The sequence below is a fragment of the Phyllopteryx taeniolatus genome, chromosome 4, assembly GCF_024500385.1.
Source record: "Phyllopteryx taeniolatus isolate TA_2022b chromosome 4, UOR_Ptae_1.2, whole genome shotgun sequence".
Taxonomy (NCBI): Eukaryota; Metazoa; Chordata; class Actinopteri; order Syngnathiformes; family Syngnathidae; genus Phyllopteryx; species Phyllopteryx taeniolatus.
The window spans coordinates 31,969,753-31,992,494 of record NC_084505.1 but is presented as its reverse complement, the minus strand read 5'-3'; positions in this window follow the sequence as shown (position 1 = coordinate 31,992,494).

The window sequence follows — 22,742 nt, the reverse complement described above, 5'->3', positions numbered from 1 at the left end:
TGTTTTTTTGGGTGGAGACATTTCAATTTTAATCAATCAGGAACCACTTTAAGGTGGACCAGCAACTCAGAATGGATTGTGTTTGTAATGTTCTGCTGTATTGTAACAAATATGTATTTGTGTTTCTCACTGTGACCTTTGTCAATGCTATGCGGCCTAATACTATTGTTGTCCTTCGAATGTGAACAAAATAGGCTTCATTCTAAACGTTGCCAACGAGTTTTGAATTTTGGTATAACAACAAATGGGTGTGGCACTTGTTCAAACGTATCCAAAGTATGTTCACTGACAACCGACACGTCACCTGAACAGACAGATGACGAAAATGAATAGCGCTCTTTGTTAAATGGACAGTATTATAATCAAATGGCGATCCTAGCATGAGGCGTCGTTTCGTGTGGCTGAGCAGGAAATCCTCCAGGAAGCAGACGCTTTTTTTTTGTACGTGGACTCTTTAAACTGCTTCTAAAGGCCTTCCCAAGTTGTTTTGTCTAAACGGGGTTCAGCGACATTCATCAACACGGGGTCATGATCGGAGGGTCGCACCTCTCAAATGTCATCGGAGTTGGTCTGGGTGTGACTCAATAAAAAGTTCATCCCGGTAGGTTGCCTCCCATCCTGTCCCGGGAATAGTCTGCCCTTTGTTACAAGGACGTACAAAGATCCAGAAAATGAAAGCTCTGCAAGCCCTCCAGGTAAAAGAGTTATTTGTGATGATTCTATAAGTGGATTTGTTTTTCCAAATCATCACTGTGCAGACCAGATGCAAATCAGGCTGCTAAGGACAGTAAAACGTGGAAGGATATCTGTGTCCTTCACACGCCGAATAACTTAAATATTCCGTTTTTCAAAAGTGTGTTACAAATGTCGTACGCACCTCTGTTTTTGGATGCTCAGTACAATATGACTAAAGTGACAATAAGTCACCATCACCAAATGTACTCTGCAAAATTAGCTCTGTTTAGACACGCAGGCACGTACACGTCAGAGTTACTGATGAGTATGCATTTATTGTTTTTAATGTGTAGGCCTATAATACAGCGGTGAACATCATTTTACCCTTGAGTGGCAGTTAAGAGTATTTTAAAGCGCACTGCAGCAAGTGTCCTTTTCCACTTCCTTAAAGTCCCTATAAAGTGAAAAGAGTTCTTCTAAATTTGGCACAATACAGATGAGTGTTGTTAACAACACTGCCAAATTTGAATTGTTCCCCAAAAAACCTGAATTAATTAATTAATTAATGAGGCTTCACAATCGCAAAAAAATCAAGTCATGTCTCAGCTCTCAAACGCTGTGGACATCAAAAATGACCCGTAAAACTGGATGCTACTTCATCTAGCATCTTATGTCTACACATAACTACATGTTTGTTCTGTAAAAATGTGGATTACCCCTACTTCTTTTCCATTCCTGGCACTTCCACCTTTCTTTGACGTGTGTGCACTCACGGCCGACAACAAGGCGCTCGAAAGTGGCCACACCAGCGCACCGGAGCACCTGTCCACATGCTGGCTGTCAAGTTGGAGGCAACCACACTTCTTTTTCCCTCCTGGGGCTTCCGCCTCTTTCACCGTGACCTACGTGCACTCATGGCAACAACGAGGCACTCTAAAGCAGCAAATTATCCAAAAGGAAGATGTATTTTCAGGGTGTAGGCATAACTAGCTAGCGAACTGCATGTCACAATTCCAACAGAAATACCAATGATGTGGACGAAGGTGCTCAAGTTTTATGTAGTGGGGGATTGGTGGCTAATGTCAGACTCCCAAGTGCTTCACAGGGCCCCATTGTAGCCACGCCCCCGAAAAAATCAGGACAACTGAAATGGTGAAAAACAGTTTAATGCTATATTGCCACAATTCAGTAGTTGTTGAAATTGTGCTGATTTATTAAAAAAGAAAAACTGAAATATCACACAGCCATAAGTATTCAGACCCTTTGCTGTGACACTCATATATTGAACTCGGGTGCTGTCCATTTCTTCTGATCATCCCTAAAATGGTTCTACACCTTCATTCGAGTCCAGCTCTGTTTGATTATACTGATTGGACTTGATTAGGAAAGCCACACCCCTGTCTATATAAGACCTTACAGCTCACAGTACATGTCAGAGCAAATGAGAATCATGAGGCCAAAGGAACTGCCTGAAGAGCTCAGAGACAGAATTGTGGCAAGGCACAGATCTGGCCAAGGTTACAAAAAAAATTCTGCTGCATTTAAGGTTCCTAAGAGCACAGTGGCCTCCATAATCCTGAAATGGAAGACGTTTGGGACGATCGGGGCCCTTCCTAGAGCTGGCCGTCCAGCCAAACTGAGCAATTGGGGGAGAAGAGCCTTGGTGAGAGAGGTAAAGAAGAACTCAAAGATCACTGTGGCTGAGCTCCAGAGATGCAGTCAGGAGATGGGAGAAAGTTCTAGAAAGTCAACCATCACTGCAGCCCTCCACGAGTCGGGGCTTTATGGCAGAGTGGCCCGACGGAAGCGTCTCCTCAGTGCAAGACACATGAAAGCCCGCATGGAGGTTGCTAAAAAAAAACACCTGAAGGACTCCAAGATGGTGAGGAATAAGATTCTCTGGTCTGATGAGACCAAGATAGAAATTGTTGGCCTTCATTCTAAGTGGCATGTGTGGAGAAAACCAGGTACTGCTCATCACCTGTCCAATAGAGTCCCAACAATGAAGCACGGTGGTGGCAGCATCATGCTGTGGGTGTTTTTTTTTCAGCTGCAGGGACAGGACGACTGGTTGCAATCGAAGAAAAGATGAATGCAGCCAAGTACAGGGATATCCTGGACGAAAACCTTCTCCAGAGTGCTCAGAACCTCAGACTGGGCCGAAGGTTCACCTTCAAAAAAGACAATGACCCTAAGCACACAGCTAAAATACCGAAGGAGTGACTTCAGAACAACTCCGTGACTGTTTTTGAATGGCCCAGCCAGAGCCCTGACTTAAACCCAATTGAGCATCTCTGGAAAGACCTGAAAATGGCTGCCCGCCAACGTTCCCCATCCAACCTGACAGAACTGGATCTGCAAGGAGGAATGGCAGATGATCCCCAAATCCAGGTGTGAAAAACTTGTTGCATCATTCCCAAAAAGACTCATGGCTGTATTAGCTCAAAAAATCAATAAATCTGCAAAAATTCCAACAATTCCGTTTTTTTTCTGTCAATATGGGGTGCTGTGTGTACATTAATGTGGAAAAAATGAACTTAAATGATTTTAGCAAATGGCTGCAATATAAAAGAGGGGTCTGAATACTTTCTGTACCCACTGTATATGCCTGGTGGAGGTAATGAGCATAACCTAATTACTATTTACAGTTGTATTTACTGTAGATGTGCGGTTGCTCTGCATATATTGAAGATCAGCTAAACCTTGAGCCTTCATCCAAACGGTTGGGAAACGTCAACATACTGTTCACACATTAGTCATCAATACCTTCATAAATAGAATTATGTATTCACGACATTGTATTGTCCCTGTTTTTATTAGGCCAATCTCATCCTCCTTCGTCATCCCCATTAGTTCTCATCCAATGTGATGTGGTCAGCACGTGAATTTGCATGTGTTCTCCGCATAATTAGAGTGGAGAGAAATGCATACGCGTGATTGGTGCAACGCTTGGATCACCAGAAAGGCTTCTCTGTTTGGCGCTTCAGAGAGTTCACATTGTGAGTCTGCCCAGTGTTGGCTAATGGCATTGTCCGGGCTTAACCACCTCCCTGTTGCACCGCAGAGCAGTTGGGAAGAAAGTAGCTTTTCATTGATGTTTTGGTTTGCACAGAATGAGGGGAAGTCAGTCAGCTGGCTCCGAGTGCTTTTCATGACCTCCAGCAATTCCCCAGCAACGAGCAACCTGCGTGGAAGCTCTAGAGCGGATCGCTAAGTGCACTACCAGTAAACAATGGAGGAGGTTTTATTGCGGTTGAAGTTTTCATTGTGGTGAGTTTCTGTTGGGTGTCGAAGCACTTTGCAGGCCACTGTTTGTGATGTGTGGAATGTCCGAGGACCACATTCTGTATTTCGAAAAACCTCCCAAATGTGTTTTCCAGCTTGTGTACAGCAAGCTTTTATGTCCCATCCTGAAAAGGAGTATTCATTCATTTGAATCAGCAAGTTAAGATGGAGGGTTCTTAGATAAAGTTAGTTTAATTTCCATGTGTAGGGCATTCCAAAGTACTGGAACCTGAATAAAGAATGCTCTAGAACCTGCTGACTTCTTTTGATCTCTTGGAGTCACCACATAAGACCACGTTCTAGTATTTCATTCATATTTTTTTGACTTTTTTTTTTTTAAATGACTTTAAAGGAAATAAATTATGCCATTTTTATTTATTTTTTTAACACAATTAAAAACAATTACCTTGTGTTTTAATGAAAGGTCTCTGACATTCTACCGTCAAAACTCACAATGGATAAGGAATTACAGTACAATTAATATTCACTTGTCACGCTATAGTTGTAAATTACTTTCGTTTGCTTGGACAGGTATGAACAAAACAAAGTGCATAAATATTGTAAAAGTTTTTTGTTTGTTTAAAAAAAAGTGTTTTGTTTATCATTTACTTATTTAGTTTCACTCTGTAAGATGTTGAAATTTGTGTTGGTGCTTTGAGGGATTTTTAAAAATATATATATTTTTTTAGCTATGTTTTGTTTTGTAAAACTTCGGCGTAGCCATAATAAGCCATGGCTTCACCCTATGCCTTTTCGGTTGACTTCATCCTTTGTTGGTTTTTCTGAAATTATTCTGTAACTGACTGAATGCTAATCAAATAAACCAAACCAAACATGTACACTATACAGTTACAAACAAAAGTAACCAGACCCACTCTTTGATCAAGTAATTACTCAGTTGGGAGTTGGACAAGACCACTTGGGACACCCTGAATCTTAATTCTTCATCTTACAAAGACATTTGGACGATTCTAGCTTTCCAACTTTTGTTGGGACAGGACTTCCGGTTGAATGCACACAACCCCACAGATACAAACATCTTATAGAAAGCCATCCCAGAAGAGTGTAAGATGTTATACAGTGGACATAAAAAGTCTACACACCCTTGCTCAAATACCAGGTTTTGATAAATAATTTAAAAACATTTTCCACCATTAATGTGACCAATTCATTTTTTTTTTAAAAATCATCTTTTTAAAAGGGGAGGTAAAAATATACATGTGCAACCCTCTTATAACTTGGGGATGTGGTTGTTTTCAGAATTATTCAAACACAAAGAAATGCATGTTAAATGGAAGTCGGCACACACCTGCCACCATTTAAAGTGCTTCCGACTGCTAAAACACATTTCTTGAAAACTCCACCCATTTTCTTGAAACAAATCCAAAAAGCCAAACTTTATTCACAAAAGCCCAGACTTTTTTCCTCACGATGAAACTATCAACTTAAAAACAGTTGTCATTCATTTCAAATCAAACAATGGGTTCAGATCATACACAAAATTTAGGACACAGCATCCAGGGCATGTAGTTAACAGAAAATGTTTGTTGTAAATGTTGTTAAAAAAAAAATGAAAAAATCATAGTCAGTGATCTCTACAGTCAGCACTTTCATAAGAACCCTCCTGATGATTCTGGCCACAGAGAATCTTTTCAAATTGGGATGGACTCTTTGTCCTCCTTTTTTCATTTTCATCCCATGAACAAGGACGTGGTGTACAATAGTTGCCCAAATTTCATCAGGGATGATTGTTCTTGGTCTTCCTCGGCCTCTTCCTCCTCTCCTTCCTCCTTGTCCACCACCTCTCATACAAACTCCTTCGCCTGTCTGTATGTTTCTGTCCATAGTTCATGTAAGTATGTGCCACGTGTGCGCTCTGAAATAGATTTTATCCGGCCCAACTGGTCTAATCACATCATTAGAAACATGTGTGAGTTACATTTTGAGTTGTTATGTGTAAAATGATGACAGCTGAGTTGGAGTTGTGTTCACAGTTTGCTGCCAGTGTTTACAATTTTGCAACACTAGTGTATCACAATGTGAAATGTGCTTAGTGACTGATTATGTGTTTGAGGTTTTTTGCAAAAAAAGAAATAAAAATCAGATGAGTTTTGCAAATTTCTTTTAAAGGTTTGGCCAAAAGAGACTTTGATTTGAGAAATGTGTTGAGGCCACTAAGAATTTGGTTCACAGAATATTTACCATTTACTGTTTTAGCAATTATAAAATGAATAAATACATAAATAAACTAATAGCCACCTGTCAAACCATAGTTCAAATCAAGAGGTTCTGGGTGGGTGGTTCTGTCTGGTGCAAATGTACAGTGCAGCTTTCGTTACCATGGCGACCGGAGCAGAGCTCGGCCGTCTGAAGAAGTGAGTGTCTCCTTGGTGTTGCCGACTTAGCAACTTTGTCGCTATATTCAGCGACTTCTCCTTTTGATGAGGTGTTTTTGGAGACATACGGAGCGTTTGAGAGGATTAGATGAAGCGCTGCAGGTGGTTCTTCTTCAGGACCTGACCTGGTCAGAATCCTCCATACCAACACCTCCGGGGAAGTGATCCACCTCGCGTCATCGCCACCTAGCCGCCTCTCCAAGCAGGAGAGGGAGGGGGAGGAGAAAGGAGAAGTGGCAGTAAAACAGGCCGACGTGTAGTTTAACTAAATGCCAAATTGTAAAAATAAGTCTTAAATCAAGATTTAAACATTTATATTGAAAAGAATAGATGGATTCATATACTGTACATGGACATCTATACAGTATAGATGTCTCAGATCGTCTCAGCAGAGGATAAAGAATATATGACTGGGAGTACTGTTTTATATATATATATATATATATATATATATATATATATATATATATATATATATATATATGTCTAAATGTGTTGCTGCACAGTTGGTGTTCAAATATCAGTTGCATAAAGGGTCATGAATGTGTTTCCCCTTATGTGTTAGCATTAGCATTAAGCTAGCAGACTAAAGGCTAAGAATGTGGTTGTTTTAAATACACAAAGTGTAATTCTTCTAGTTCTATGCTTTGTCTGACAGTAAACATCAATTGGGAGTGTAATTAAACATTTTAAAAACCCAAATCTTTGAAGAATTGTTCACTATTTGCAAAAGAACTGCTTATTGTGAAGTGAGTCAGGTTGACGCTTGTACCTCAAGTTCGCGCTTGCAAGTCAAAGCAAGCCAAATGACAGCTCGTATCTCAAGAAACTAGTACGTCAGGTCACTCTTTTCTCAAGGCACCACTGTATTCTAATTGGGGTGGAAATGATTGCATTTAGCAAGTCTAATATACAGCAGTTTCCTGTGCTTCATACTGTACGTCTGTTTGTGCAACACTGAAGACGACCTAACTACTAGATTGTCACTTCCTCTACTGAGAAAAAGCATGACCTCACCATCAACTGCAACAATCCCTCAAAGCACCAACACAAATTTCAATATCTGCCAAAGATATTCCACATGCCTCGGCATGATACCAGGAACAAGATCAACATTATAATTGTAAAGAAAAGCAAGCAAATACTGTCCATAATGCTCACATACGCATCTCGTCCCCTTGTTCTCGTCCCCTTTGTTCTCTTTTTGTAAACCCACTTTGTGCCCAAGGCCATGCCACCTATTGCGCAACACACATGGCAAAGTTCTGAAATCTGTTGTGATTTCCTATCAAATTATTCTGTCATTTGGACAAATCCTTCTCTCTTTTCACAAACACATGCCTATTCCTACATCCACAAGCTTCTCTAAGCAATCACATTATTTCTCTGTGCTTTAAGAAAATCACCAGCCGCAATAGAGCACAAAAACAAGCTTATTTTGGGAGCGCGCAGACGCTAAATGAGTGAGAAGGGACAAAGGAAGCAACATAATGGCTGTGATGTATTCAGCAGGTAGCAGGCAAACAAAGATAAACATGAAAAAAGAGGATGCAATAATAAATATAGCTTCCTGCGTTAACTTTGGCCTGAAAAGGCTGGGGGAAAAAATGACACAAAAGGTCCTGGCCCACTGTAGTGTGTCATCCCGTGGTGCAACAGCGTTGATATGAAAAAAGAGGACATCGGCGTCTGCTGTGTGTGTACACGTAGATTATTTTAGAAGGCCAGGAAAGGGATGAGTGGCCACCACCCTAGTACTGTTATTGTAACCGGTGCAGACTATAAATGCAACAATGCAAGTGATGATAGAATATACAGACAACAGATGAATCGGGATAACATTTATAAATTCACAATTACATTTAATTTTCAAAACTAGGTCGGTCGAAAGAGGTAAAACACTGATAAGCATGTATTACATTATGTACAGTAGAACCTCTAAGGGAGTGATTCTGAAACTGTGGTACTAGGACCACAAGTGGTACGTCGGCTCCGAAATAATCACCACCTATACAGTTCAGTTGTATTTAACTTTTTAGTACTCAACATTTGCATGTAATCTTTAAGAACTCGTTGCTTTCCAACTTTAGCTACATTTTGCTTTTTACTTTTTATGTGCAGGGTGACGGTTCACCTTTCAGCAGGACAACAACCCTAAGCACATGGCCAAGATATAAAAGGAGTGGCTTCAGGACAGCTCTGTGAATGTCCTTGAGTGACCAAAGCCAGAACCCAGACTTGAATCCGATCTCTAGAGATATCTGAAAGTGGTTGTATGTAGCTGTTATTGTACTCATCCTTAGTAGCAAGTAGGATGGAGAGAGGGACATTACTGCATTTGTCTCGGAGGTGAATCCCTGTACATAAAGACACAACTAAGTATTCTCTTCTTCTTTTATTAATTATGTCAACTTATCGTCGCTTTAGCCGTAATGTACCAAGCAGCCAGGACAAGGTTGTGTGTCACAGCAAGTTAAATTCCTGGTTCTGTCGTAATCTTCGTACCTTTCCACTTTGCATCACATCCTTTTGTAATGTTATCACAAAAAAAAAAGCCAAATATAAAGCAAAATGTGCAATTTATCTTTTTATATGCTCACTGACCTGCAGTCCAGAGTGACATCATAAATGACTTTCAAAGTTTATGTGTAACTGTAAGTTGTGACACCTCCATAGTTTGCTCCAAGTTATGACAACAAACTGAACTCTTCTTTCGTCTGCCATGTTTGTCGTCCGATAGTCCACAGTGTTCCTTGCCACTCAGCCATGTGTCTACGCAGGGGAGCTGGCCCAGTTATGCGCACATGCACGTCTCCTGTTACACAACATACAGTGCAGCTGCACTAACCTGTTTGATTACAACAGTCTCATAGGCTGAGTGACATGCTCGTCCGTGTTGCCGATTTTGATTTGCAAGACTTGCAAACTGGCTAGCATTTCTTACCCGTGGCTGTTTGGGCTACATTTGTACTATGTTTCCGGCAGCCGTGGCAGCCCCATTTCAGGCCACTGTGGGAAAACGTCACAGGCCATGATTGCCATGGAAATGTTTAAACTTGCACATAGCCTCACAGTACAGATGAGAAAACTAGTCAGCTATCGTCAAAAAGAGTGTACGCAACTATACTTGATAGTACATAATAGGGTCTATCAAAACTTGGAGGCAGGCTGCAGTGGGGTAGGAATAATCTGTATTTACTAGCATCTCACACTCGCCGCCTCAAACTCTGTACCGAGAGAGAGCGAGAGTGAACGCACTGTTCGGCTTGGAGTTTAATTTATTTATTTATTTATTTTGAAAGCGCAGAGGTGCCACTATTGCAACGACTACAGTAATCATAGTGGCGCAATGGCGTGTTAGATATTGAATCATTTGTTTTTATTTGCTTCTATGTCGGACATTAAATACGTTAAAGTGGCTTGCCCGCTCTGTGGTGCAATGAATGTTGGGTCCCCCCCTTGACAATCGGTAAGGGGGCGCTATTGCTGGCCATTTGGTCCAGGACCGCCTCTGGGCACACCCCCAATTTTAATTGATGGACCTCCAAACATGTTCAGTCCTAAGACAGTATTCTGATTAAATTACTTTTATTGGATTTATTTCATACATAATTACAAAAAAAAGCCTGCTCTCCTTCAGAGTGTAGTGTGTTAGATGGAGCGCCGTACACGTTCCATTGGCAACGAGACATCCTCTACGGCAGGGGTGTCCAAACTTTTTTTCCCCAAGATCTACTTTTCAAGCAGTCAACCTCCCACGATCTACCTTTTTTTGGGGGGGGGAGCCGCGACCATGTCTCCGGTTTTGAGGGCGCAGAGCACTACCAGTGAGCTAAAATTTTGGGCCGCCGACACAGCTCAGCACCAATGTATGTTGATGTACCTTGCATCACCGCATGAGGCAATCTTGCACAACATAATTAACAATGTAATTTTTTTTTTCATTACCTGAGTTTACTCCGATGACTTACATTGAAGTGAATCAGCCAGGGATGCGTAGTCAGTGTCGTATTTTCCATGCACAGTCCTAAAATGCCGTTCCACATTTCCATTGTTTGGTAATGCGATGGCAGACTAGCAGATGAGGTATACGCATTTCGATGAGGCAACTTCTCCTCACTAGGGTCGCGGGCGCGCTGGAGCTTATCCCAGCTATCATTGGGCAGGAGGCAGGGTACACCCTGAACTGGTTGCCAGCCAATCACAGAGCACTTACAAACAAACAACCATTCGCACTCACATTCACACCCATGGGCATTTTAGAGTTGTCAATTAACCTACCATGCATGTTTTTGGAATGTGGGAGGAAACCGGAGTGCCCAGAGAAAACCCACACATGCAAACTCCACACAGGCGGGGCCGGGGATTGAATCCAGGTCCTCAGAACTGTGAGGCAGACGCTCTAACCAGTCGCCACCCGTGCCGCCCATTTCGAAAATGTAATCGTCGAAAAATACTCCTCGTCCCATTCCGTATGGTAAGTTTTTGTCTTCTTGGTCCAGCTCCCCCACTAATTTTTATACCCTTTCTTAAGTTTAAGAGAAGTGAAGCCATGGAGAACGATTTCTGAAAGGCTTCTCAGGAGGGGGAAGCACCATCAACACTGTGTATAGTGGGGATCGGGCACTGCTGACCTCAACTCGGGACGTTGTGAGTCGGTGGGGCGGATACTTCGAAGACCTCCTCAATTCCACCGACACGCCTTCCAATAAGGAAGCAGAGTCTAGGGTCTCTGAGGCGGGCTCTCCTATCTCTCGGGTTGAGGTCACCGAGGTGGTTAAAAACCTCCTCGGTGGCAAGGCCCCGGGGGTGGATGAGATTCGCCCGGAGTTCCGAAAGGCGCTGGATGTTGTGGGGCTGTCCTGGTTGACAAGCCTCTGCAACATCGCGTGGACAGTGCCTCTGGATTGGCAGACTGGGGTGGTGGTCCCCCTTTTTAAAAGGGGGACCGAAGGGTGTGTTCCAACTACAGGGGGATCACCCTCCTCAGCCTCCCTGGTAAGGTCTATTCAGGGGTGCTGGAGAGGAGGGTCCGTCGGGAAGTCGAACCTCAGATTAAGGAGGAGCAGTGTGGTTTCCGTCCTGGCCGTGGAACAGTGGACCAGCTCTAGACCCTCAGCAGGGTCCTCAAGGGTGCATGGGAGTTCGCCCAACCATTCTACATGTGTTTTGTTTTGTGGATTTGGATTTGTTCGACCGTGTCCCCGAGGTTAGTTCTGTGGGGGGTGCTTCGGGAGTATGGGGTGCTGAACCCCCTGATACGGGCTGTTCGGTCCCTGTACGACCAGTGTCAGAGTTTGGTCCGCATTGCCGGCAGTAAGTCGAACTCGTTTCCGGTGAGGGTTGGATCCGCCAAGGTTCCCTTTGTCACCGCTTCTGTTCATAACTTTTATGGACAGAATTTCTAGGTTGCAGCCGAGGCGTAGAGGGTGTCCGGTTTGGTGGCCTCAGTATTGCATCTCTGCTTTTTGCAGATGATGTGGTTCATTTGGCTTAATAAGTCATGACCTCCAACTCTCACTGGAGCGGTTCGCAGCCGGGTGTGAAGCGGCTGGAATGAGAATCAGCACCTCCAAATCGGAGACCTTTGTCCTCAGTCAGAAAAGGGTGGCGTGCCCTCTCCAGGTCAGGGATGAGATCCTGCCCCAAGCGGAGGAGTTCAAATATCATGGGGTCTTATTCACGAGTGAGGGAAGAATGGAACGGGAGATTGACAGGCGGATCGGTGCAGCGTCTGCAGTGATGCGGACTTTGTATCGGTCCATTGTGGTGAAGAAGGAGCTAAGCTGAAAGGTGAAGCTCTCGATTTACCGATCGATCTATGTTCCTACCCTCACCTACGGTCACGAGCTGTGGGTCGTGACCGAAAGAACAAGATCCCGGATACAAGCAGCCGAAATGTGTTTCCTCCGTAGGGTATCCGGGCTCTTCCTTATAGATAGGGTGAGAAGCTCGGTCATCCGGGAGGGGCTCAGAGCAGACCCGCTGCATGAATGAGCAACTGTGCACACCCTCCTGTAACTGGGCATGTGGCTATTTTCCGAATGAACCATCCATCCATCCATTTTCTGAGCCGCTTCTCCTCACTAGGGTCGCGGGCGTGCTGGAGCCTATCCCAGCTGTCATCGGGCAGGAGGCGGGGTACACCCTGAACTGGTTGCCAGCCAATCGCAGGGCACATCGAAACAAACAACCATTCGCACTCACAGTCATGCCTACGGGCAATTTAGAGTCTCCAATTAATGCATGTTTTTGGGATGTGGGAGGAAACCGGAGTGCCCGGAGAAAACCCACGCAGGCACGGGGAGAACATGCAAACTCCACACAGGCGGGGACGGGGATTGAACCCCGCACCTCAGAACTGTGAGGCTGACGCTCTAACCAGTCGGCCACCGTGCCGCCCGAATGAACCAATCAAATTCAAACATGTTAAATGGGAGTCAACACACACCTTTGAAAAATGTGATCAGTGAGATGGTGTGGAAGCTCTGGTTTATTTTGTAAAATGTGACGATAAACTTGTAAGGGAAAGCCTACTGGAACATCTGCACTTTATTTGGGGTTAATCAGAGGCCTGTAAATGGTGACAGGTGTGTGGTTGAGGTTGTTCCACACTTGTGCAACCACATTATTATGTTCATTGCTACTTCCCATCTCGAAAATATATATTTTTTTCAACTGAGTTGTACATGTTATAGGTCACATTAATAGTGGAATTTTGTTTAATGATACCTCTTGGTCTAATTTTTTTCTATCACAAAAACCTGGCATTTGAACAGGACAGAGGTTTGGATATACTGTACAGGTATGCATACAGTAATCCCTCACAGTTGAAAAGCAACACTGCCCTCTACAGGAGAGCTCTACCTCACCGTTACAGTATACAGTACAGTATGTATTGTATTGCATAAACGTGTGTTGGTGTGCAGTCCACATTGTAGTTACGCTTTCCCTCAGAGGAACGTTATGACTTGGAAACCACATAAATTTAAATTTAACTTGAATTGCCTCATCATATTATTCCATAAACACAACAAATCAATGCATAACTTGTTTTGAAGTCAGAAGTCAAGGGTAATAGTTTGCCACCTAAAAGGATGCAGCGGGCCAAATTTGTCTTGTGATGGATGTATCATAAGATGAAAGCTGATACAGTTCCTCATTTAATAAACAAATAGTCCTTTCAGAGTGATCCCTTTATCGATTGTATTAATTTCTAAAAAGAAAGTCAGTCGGTCACCCTGATTGTAAATTTCCAAAACATAACAGTTTGTAGGTTTATCACTTCAGTGTTCTATAATTGGAATTTTGACAATAAGGATACATTGTTCACGGTTAGCATGCAGCATGGTGGACGAGTTGTTTGCACATCTGCCTCCTTGCTTTTTCTTCGACTACTCGTGATAGCAAAGAGAGAGGTCACTTATATCTGTCCTGGCTGTTGAGTACAATATGGCAAAGTTGACGATATTAATACAAGAAGGGGAATGGAATGTTCGCTGCAAAGTGAACTCTGTTAAGTGATCTTCTTAACACATTCACTGCCATTGACGGCTTTAGAAGTCAAATATCCATTTTAATTGGGAAGGCTGGCAGTGAATGAGTTAAACAAGCAGCAATGTTGCTCTGCACGTTCACCTACGCCATCTGTCATCAAAGGTAGACATGAGTGCGCAATTTGTTGTTTTGAAGTTTTACTGTATGCGGTTAGCTTCATTTTACATTTGTATTAGGGGAATATCTCTCAGACATGCTTACAGACATGCTAACCAATTGCTCACCATGCTGCCCTGTCGGGCAAATTTGTCGGATTATGCAGTGGTTAACTTATTCTTAAACATTTATGATGGTTGAGATTTAAAACATTGGGTTGATTAAGCTCACTTGTTTACTGCAGCCACAGGATCAATGCAATCCTCCGTTAGCGCATTAGCTCTGCTTTTATTCACAGCCTTTTTATACTACCTCTTACAATAATGACTTTTTGCTGCAAACAGAAACGTTGCTGTCCGATGTTGACGCCTTCCCTCTTGTTTCATGTAAGGCTCAACGGGCCACTGATAAACGCTTTTTGTTCTCATTTTATGGAGAATGTGATCATAAAAATAATAACGATGTAATGATTAGGTTATTTGCGGATTCGAAACCTTGTGTTTGCCATCAGCAAACTTATATTATGTCATCAAATAAAAAAAGTAATTTTGCTGCAACAAGTTAACATCTGTTTACAAGATAAAATGTTCTTTCAAATCTGCACAATGTAGGTTTTATTTCCAAAACATTTCAAAGGAAAACATTCCGCAGAGGTCACGAAACCTTTTAAAGACTTGATCTAAAAGCAGTATTTGTATGATTTTCACCTGTATACACCACAATAATTGATGTTAAATTAAAAAAAAAAATCTACTTGTAGACTATAGATTTAATTTTAAGGCAGAGTTCGCAATTTTTATATTGTATTTTTTTAAATTGTCAGTGTGACCTGACATGTTGTACATTAGTAAAGTGTTTTGTGGTGAAAAATAAAAAATAAAAATAAATAAAAAAGCATCTCTCTCTCTCTAGCCCCATCCTGTGCATCTAATTTCATTTATAGGAAAGGATCGACAGGTAAATTTATCACAACTTTTAGATTTTTAATTGATTAGACATTTAAAAAACACAACACTTGAAACTAATAACTTTTAGTGTTATAGTAACACTTCATTACGATAGTTATGTTACCAACTAACGTCTTCTTGTTTACAGCGCACGATGTGTACAGTGAGGGCACGTCTCGAGCATGTCAGTGAGTGCCGTGGATTTGGGTCAGAAACTGGAAGACGCCGAGGAATTTGTGAAGTGAGGCCACATTCAAACCTCGCAATAATCTCCCTTAAACTCCTTGTAAAGTGAAAATAAACATTTCTTACACACTCGATGCTGTTGTTAACATGCCTGTAAAATTTGAATGAATTTTTAAAAAATAAATAAAAATTGCCAAGTATATGAAATCAGATTTGTCAATCAAATAGCGACATTCTTGCATCTAGCATATGCCTACACATCCCTATATGTTTGAGCAGCAAAAATATATCCGCTTACAACCTGCCGTGGCTGGAAGCAGATGTTTCCAAATGTCTTATTTTATTGAAGCACAAAGATAATCAGTCTGCTTTACTATTCTTATAAATATTATTATTAATATTTACTGCTTTATTATTATAAAAAATATAATTATTAATATTTACTGTTGAGAATGCAGCCCTATGGGGGGCACAAGCCAGTGCAAACTGTAGGCCGGTCCCAAGCCCGGATAAATGCAGAGGGTTGCGCCAGGAGGGCATCCGGCTTAAAACTTTGCCAAACAAATATGAGCGTTCATCCAAAGAATTCCATACCGGATCGGTCGTGGCCCGGGTTAACAACGTCTGCCACCGGCGCCGTCAACCTGCAGGGCGCCGTTGGAAATTCAGCTACTGTGGGTCGAAGTCGAAGGAGGTGGAAAGCGGGTTCTTCGGCAGGAAGAGAAGAGGAAAGCACAGAGCCTAGAACTGAATTTGGGGACTTTGAATGTTGGGACTATGACAGGAAAATCTCGGGAGTTGGTTGACAGGATGATTAGGAGAAAGGTTGATATATTGTGTGTCCAGGAGACCAGGTAGAAAGGCAGTAAGGCTAGAAGTTTAGGGGCAGGGTTTAAATTATTTTACCATGGTGTAGATGGGAAGAGAAATGGAGTAGGGGTTATTTTAAAAGAATGGGTAAGAATGTCTTGGAGGTGAAAAGAGTATCAGATCGAGTGATGAGGCTGAAACTTGAAATTGAGGGTGTTATGTATAATGTGATTAGTGGCTATGCCCCACAGGTATGATGTGACCTAGAGGTGAAAGAGAAATTCTGGAAGGAGCTAGGCGAAGTAGTTCTGAGCATCCCAGACAGAGAGAGTCGTGATTGGTGCAGATTGTAATGGACATGTTGGTGAAGAAAATAGGGGTGATGAAGAAGTGATGGGTAAGTACGGCATCCAGGAAAGGAACTTGGAGGGACAGATGGTGATAGACTTTGCAAAAAGAATGCAAATGGCTGTAGTGAACACTTTTTTCCAGAAGAGGCAGGAACATAAGGTGACCTACAAGAGCAGAGGGAGAAGCACGCAGGTGGATTACATCTTGTGCAGACGATGTAATCTGAAGGAGGTTACCGAATGTAAGGTAGGGGAGTAGGGGAGAGTGTGGCTTCCTGTTTGCAGTGGTGATGGATAGGCTGACAGATGAGGTTAGACTGGAATCCCCGTGGAGCATGATGGCATGCACTGGAAAGCAAAGGAATGAAGATTAGCTGAAGTAAAACAGAATATATGTGCATGAATGAGAGGGGTGGTGGGGGTGAGGCTACAGGGAGATGAGGGTGGAGGACTTGAAATACTTGGGGTCAACCGTCCAGAGCAATGTTGAGTGTGGTGAAGAAGTGAAGAAACGGGTCCAAGCAGGTTGGAACGGGTGGAGGTAGGTGTCAGGTGTGTTATGTGACAGAAGAGTCTCTGCTAGGATGAAGGGCAAAGTTTATAAAACAGTGGTGAGGCCAGCCATGATGTACGGATTAGAGACAGTGGCACTGAAGAGACAATAGGAAGCCGAGCTGGAGGTGGCGGAAATGAAGATGTTGAGGTTCGCTCTCGCAGTGACCAGGTTGGATAAAATTAGAAATGAGCTAATCAGAGGTTTGATGTTTTGGAGACAAGGTTAGAGAGAGCAGACTTCGATGGTTTGGACACATCCAGAGGAGAACTAGTGAGTATATTGGTAGAAGGATGATGAGGATGGAGCTGCCAGACAAGAGAGCTCGAGGAAGACCAAAGAGAAGGTTGATGGATGTCGTGAGGGAAGACATGAGGGCAGTTGGTGTTCGAGAGGAGGATGCAGGAGATAGGCTTACATGGCAAAGGATGACGCGCTGGGGCGACCCCCAGAGGGACGAGCCCAAAGGAAAAGAAGAATATTATTTACTGTTGAGGGATTCCAGGGAGTTGCACATTAAGTTAAATAAGGCCTCTAAACGATTCTTAAAAATCTTTATTGATTAATTTGATAATTGATTATTATTTGTTACTTATTAGTACTCTACATAAAATGGCTTCAATTCCTCCATGGTAAATGTCTTATTTTAGTGACACCTCTTATATAGAAACTGAAAGTCAACAGCTCACATATTGATTGTTTTATATTAAATCCATTGCAGTGCTGTTTAAAAATCATACAAATTCAATTTTAGCCATGAAGTCTCATAAAAGAGAGCAGTCCAGATATCTGAACATGTGTTATTAACTTTAACCACAAGATGGCAGAAAACAGACAAAAGTCTTGTGGGCCAAGTGGGTCCACATTTTGAGTTAGAGCCACAGTTACATGTAATTTGAAAAATTGAGATTCAAACCCAGACTCAGGAACTTAACCCAAGCTGCCTGCACCGAAGGGTACCACGACACCGTCACTGACTAACAACATCGTTCAATTATCTTTCTAAATCATTAAATGACATTTCTACACTTTTTGACACATTTCCTATAGGCTCTTACAGTGTTTAAAATAGGTACACAAACCAACAGTAACAGACTGCAACTGTTTTATGGAGCCACGGGGCTTAAACATTTTTTGCATTAAAGGCAACTTAATGAGACCTATCTGTGTAACAGTGGTGTTCTCGAGCAGTCCAGCCAAACCAGGTCTTGAACTGGCACACCCACAGTTCTCAGTGCTTGAGAGTTCAGTGTGCTAACCGCTAGGCTAAAATCCCGCCGAACAAACAATTGCGCACTTTATGTGTAGCGAGTGAGATTCACTGTCGAATGCTGGCATTCATAATGTTTGTCACACTAACCAGTCAAAGTGAAAGACATTACTAACATTTTAATCATATTTACAATGTTTTGAAATCACCTTAAACAAGAGAATCAGTGAAAAGGACACAGACAAGTGTGTCTGTGTCCTTTTCACTGATTGAGCACCACACCAAGTCAGCATGATAGCAAGCTAGCAACCAATGTTAGCAAAATTGCAGCGGTACGATGGGGTGGAAAACCACCTTGGTCCTATATATTGACATAAAGAGCAGCTATACTGCACATGTTAAACTTTTAACGAGAGTCGCAGGTAAACATTTGTGCGCCCCCAGACCGGAAGTGCGTTACAAAGTCAAACAGAGATGACCGACACAACTTTACTCATCATTAACTATATACTATTTATCGTACTAATCTCCAAAAATAATTACAAACATTTTGAAATATTTTTATTTTATTATGTTTTTTATTATTATTATTACAGAGCCCCTAAAGGGACATAGAAAAAAAAGAAAAAAGAAACGTGTTTCTCATTGTAACGAGAAAGTTTTTCATTGTAACGAGAAAATTTCTCATTGTAACGAGAAAGTTTCTCGTTCGAATGAGAAACTTTCTCGTTCGAATGAGAAAGCCCTGGTGAGGATAAGCGGTAAAGAAAATGGATGGATGGATGGAAAGTAATGTGGTGCCCTAGTGCCATCTATTGACGAACCACCACTGGTACCACCTCAATTGCTCCGTTTTTTTCCCCACTTCACTCGTAACTCAAGTCATTGCTCGCACGTCAAGGCAAAAAATCGGCCGAGCAAAGAGCGTATCTTGAAAAACTTGTAAATTGGGGCACTCGTAGGCACTCAAGTGAAAACACCACTGTGAATGAATAATGATGAATAATAATGAATGAATAAGTGTAATGCTGAGTCTAACAGATAATGCAGTCTATAGTGTGATAAAATGAATTTGTGTATGCAATATAACTCTTTACCAAAGGAAGCTCAGTCCACTCCAGGCATAACTAAGTCAATATTAACTAACATTTTAAGTACGGTTGGGAACCGATTGGAACCGAGACTAACGTTCCGGTTCTCCCGGAATCATTCAAATTTTACAAATTTGGTTCTCAGTTTCGATTCCTCCAGTCCGCCAACCCCAAAGAAGAAAGCGGCAAAAACCAACGATTGCACTCTTGCACTAATGTGTTATAACATTTATTTTAGTCTTTAAACCATCGTAAGATTTGTCGATAGACACAAAAATAAAATATAAATTACTTTACCATACTCGAAAGAAAGTAGAAACAGTCGCATTACAAGCTTAACATTGACCTAAAACTTCACCAATGGTCAAACTAACAACTTTAGTGAAGTGAAAACACTACTGTACTGTATATGAATCAGTATAATTCTGAGTCTAACCAATAATTCAGTCTTTAGCGTAGTAAAATAAATTTGTGTATGCAATATAACTGTTTACCAAAGGAAGCTCAGTTCACTCCATAACTAACTAAGTCAATATTAGCTAACATTATAAGGTTGGGCATTGAGAATTGAGAACCGATTGGACTGGGACTATCATTCCGGTTCTCCCAGAATCCATCCATCCATCGCTTATCCTGGTTAGGGTCGCGGGGCGCTGGAGCCTATCCCAGCAGACTACACCCTGAACTGGTCGCCAGTCAGTCGCAGAGCACATATAGACACGGACAACCATTCGCACCCACATTCACACCGTCACTGAATGGGAACTGAACCCACGCTGCCCGCACCAAAGTCAGGCGAGTGTACCACTACACCATCAGTGATCTCCCAGAATCATTTAAATTAAAAAAATTTGGTTCCCAGTTTCGATGCCTCCAGTGCGCCAACCCCAAAGAAGAATGCACAGAAAATCAACGAAGAAGAACGCGCACAAAGACGTGTTTGTGCCCAGCGGCAATGGCGAACAAAAATGTGTCTTAACTATCCATGCATCCATCCATCCATCCGTTTTCTACTGTTTATCCGAGGTCGGGTCGCAGGGGCAGTAGCTTTAGCAGGGACGCCCAGACTTCCCTCTCCCCAGCCACTTCATCCAGCTCTTCCAGGGGGATCCCGAGGCGTTCCCAGGTCAGCCGAATGACGTAGTCTCTCCAGCGTTTCCTGGGTCATTCCCAGGGTCTCCTCCCGGTGCAACGTGCCCGGAACAGCTCACCGGGGAGGCGTCCCGGAGGCAGCCGAATCAGATACCCCAGCCACCTCATCTGGCTCCTCTCGATGTGGAAGAGCAGCGACTCTACTCTGAGATCCTCCCGGATGACCGAGCTTCTCACCCTATCGCTAAGGGAGAGCCCGGTCACCCTGCGGAGGAAACTCATTTCGACCGCTTGTATCCGGGATCTTGTTCTTTCAGTCACGACCCACAGCTCGTGACCACAGGTGAGGGTAGGAACGTAGATCGACTGGTAAATCGAGAGCTTCGCCTTTCGGCTTAGCTCCTTCTTCACCACAACAGACCGATACAAAGTCCGCATCACTTCAGACGCTGCACCGATCCGCCTGTCGATCTCCCGTTCCATTCTTCCCTCACTTGTGAACAAGACTCCCCAAGATACTTGAACTCCTCCACTTGGGGCAGAATCTCATCCCCGACCTGGAGAGGGCACGCCACCCTTTTCTGACTGAGGACCATGGTCTCAGATTTGGAGGTGCTGATTCTCATTCCAGCCGTTTCACACTCGGCTGCGAACCGCTCCTGTGAGAGTTGAAGATCATGGCCTGATGAAGCCAACAGAACCACATCATCTGCAAAAAGCAGAGATGCAATACTGAGGCCACCAAACCGGACCCCCTCTACGCCTCGGTTGCGCCTTGAAATTCTGTCCATAAAAGTTATGAACAGAATCAGTGACAAAGGGCAGCCTTGGCGGAGTCTTAGTGTCTTAACTATGTTCAAAAATAAGTCACCTCAATGCAACACTTGGTTTAAGATTATGTTGTGCAAAGGAGGTTTTGTGTAGAGGTCTGACTCGCTCCCTCCCGCTCCTACCCTCAGCCTTCAGTGAAGTCAATTGGGTGAGCGAAACAACAAAATACATCTATGTCAACATTGAGGCAGCTAACAAGTTAAACGGTGGGTTGCACTCTTGCACTGATGGTTTATAGCATTTATTTTAGTCTTTAAACCAACGTAAGAGTTGCTGATAGACACAAAAATAAAAGATAAATTAAGGTCAAACTAGCAATTTTACATCACAAATAATTGGGACAAAATTCACAAAAATGTTCTCCCACAGTATCACAAACACTAACCTTGTGTCTCATTGGTGGGTACGTAACGGAACCAACATTTTAGAGCGCATTTAGTTCCATTCATTACTCTTTTTCTTGCGTCTCGTTTTACTTTTGTTTTCACCTGTGTCGTGTGAAGTTATTTTTCCTGCCAAACTGCTGAGTTCTGGTGCGTATCGTTCACAATAAACGGCTACACCCTTAAAACAGGAAGTAAAGTTATAACTTGCACATACAAAACATTTGACCCAACAAAACAGTCGTAAATAACTAATTAACTGCTATATTCAACTTTTAGCTAAAACAATAATTAATGAATACTACCGGTAAGTTAATTGGGCTAGTTCCACACACGTTGCCTTTTAGTTCATAGGTTTGATATTGATACTAGTTATAAAGAACCCCGTGTCAAATGTTCGTTTCAGTTTATCCTGATGCTATTTATGCTGCTAAGAAAATGGATGTTCAGAATTTGGACACCCTTTATTTAAACCATGCAAACATTTTTTGACACAGCGCCCTGAAGGAATCAGAATCAAGAATCGTTTGGAACCGGAATCGAAATGAGGAACCGGAATCAGGACAGGAATCGCTCAAATTCAAACGATGCCCAAGCTTAATTATACGTCATCTTTAGGTGCTGGATAGAAAACTTGTTATTGGACTATTGGACAGAACAGTCAGTATATAAAGGAATGAAGGAAGTGTAACACAGTGATAATAGTGCTCCTCTCTCCAATTCTTTGCAAAGAATCCTTCCTTTGAGTAGGTACCAAGCAGCAACCTCCTCCATGGACGGGAAGGAAGAGCAGAGACAGTCTGCTCTCCTTCAATGAGGCTTTGTGGACGCTGCCATCCTCCCCCCCTGGCTAACCCCTGGCAACCCATTCAAGAGTGTCACATGGCACTCCCACTCCGCACACATCTCACAAAGCGGCCCTGTCCCTGGCACCTCATTGACATGCGCTCGCAGTGACGTTCATTGGGCAACGGGCGCGCTCCTCCACTCGATTCAAAGGGAATAAAGTGCCGGGCTGGGTGGCCAAAGTGTGGCTTCCTGGATACCGCATTCATATTTTTGAAGGAGGAAGTGATTAGGTGTTTGTGGGTCGGTGGTGGGAGCTGGCAAAAAAATCACCTCCAACTCTCAGTTCATGTGACGAACACGCCAATAGATGAAAAACGGTTTAGAGCCACACTGAAAAGAAAATAATGTATTTAGACCAGTGAATCTCGAAGTGTAGTATGTGTACCGCTGCTTAAGATCAGCTCAGTTGTATTTAACTTTTAAGTTCAATA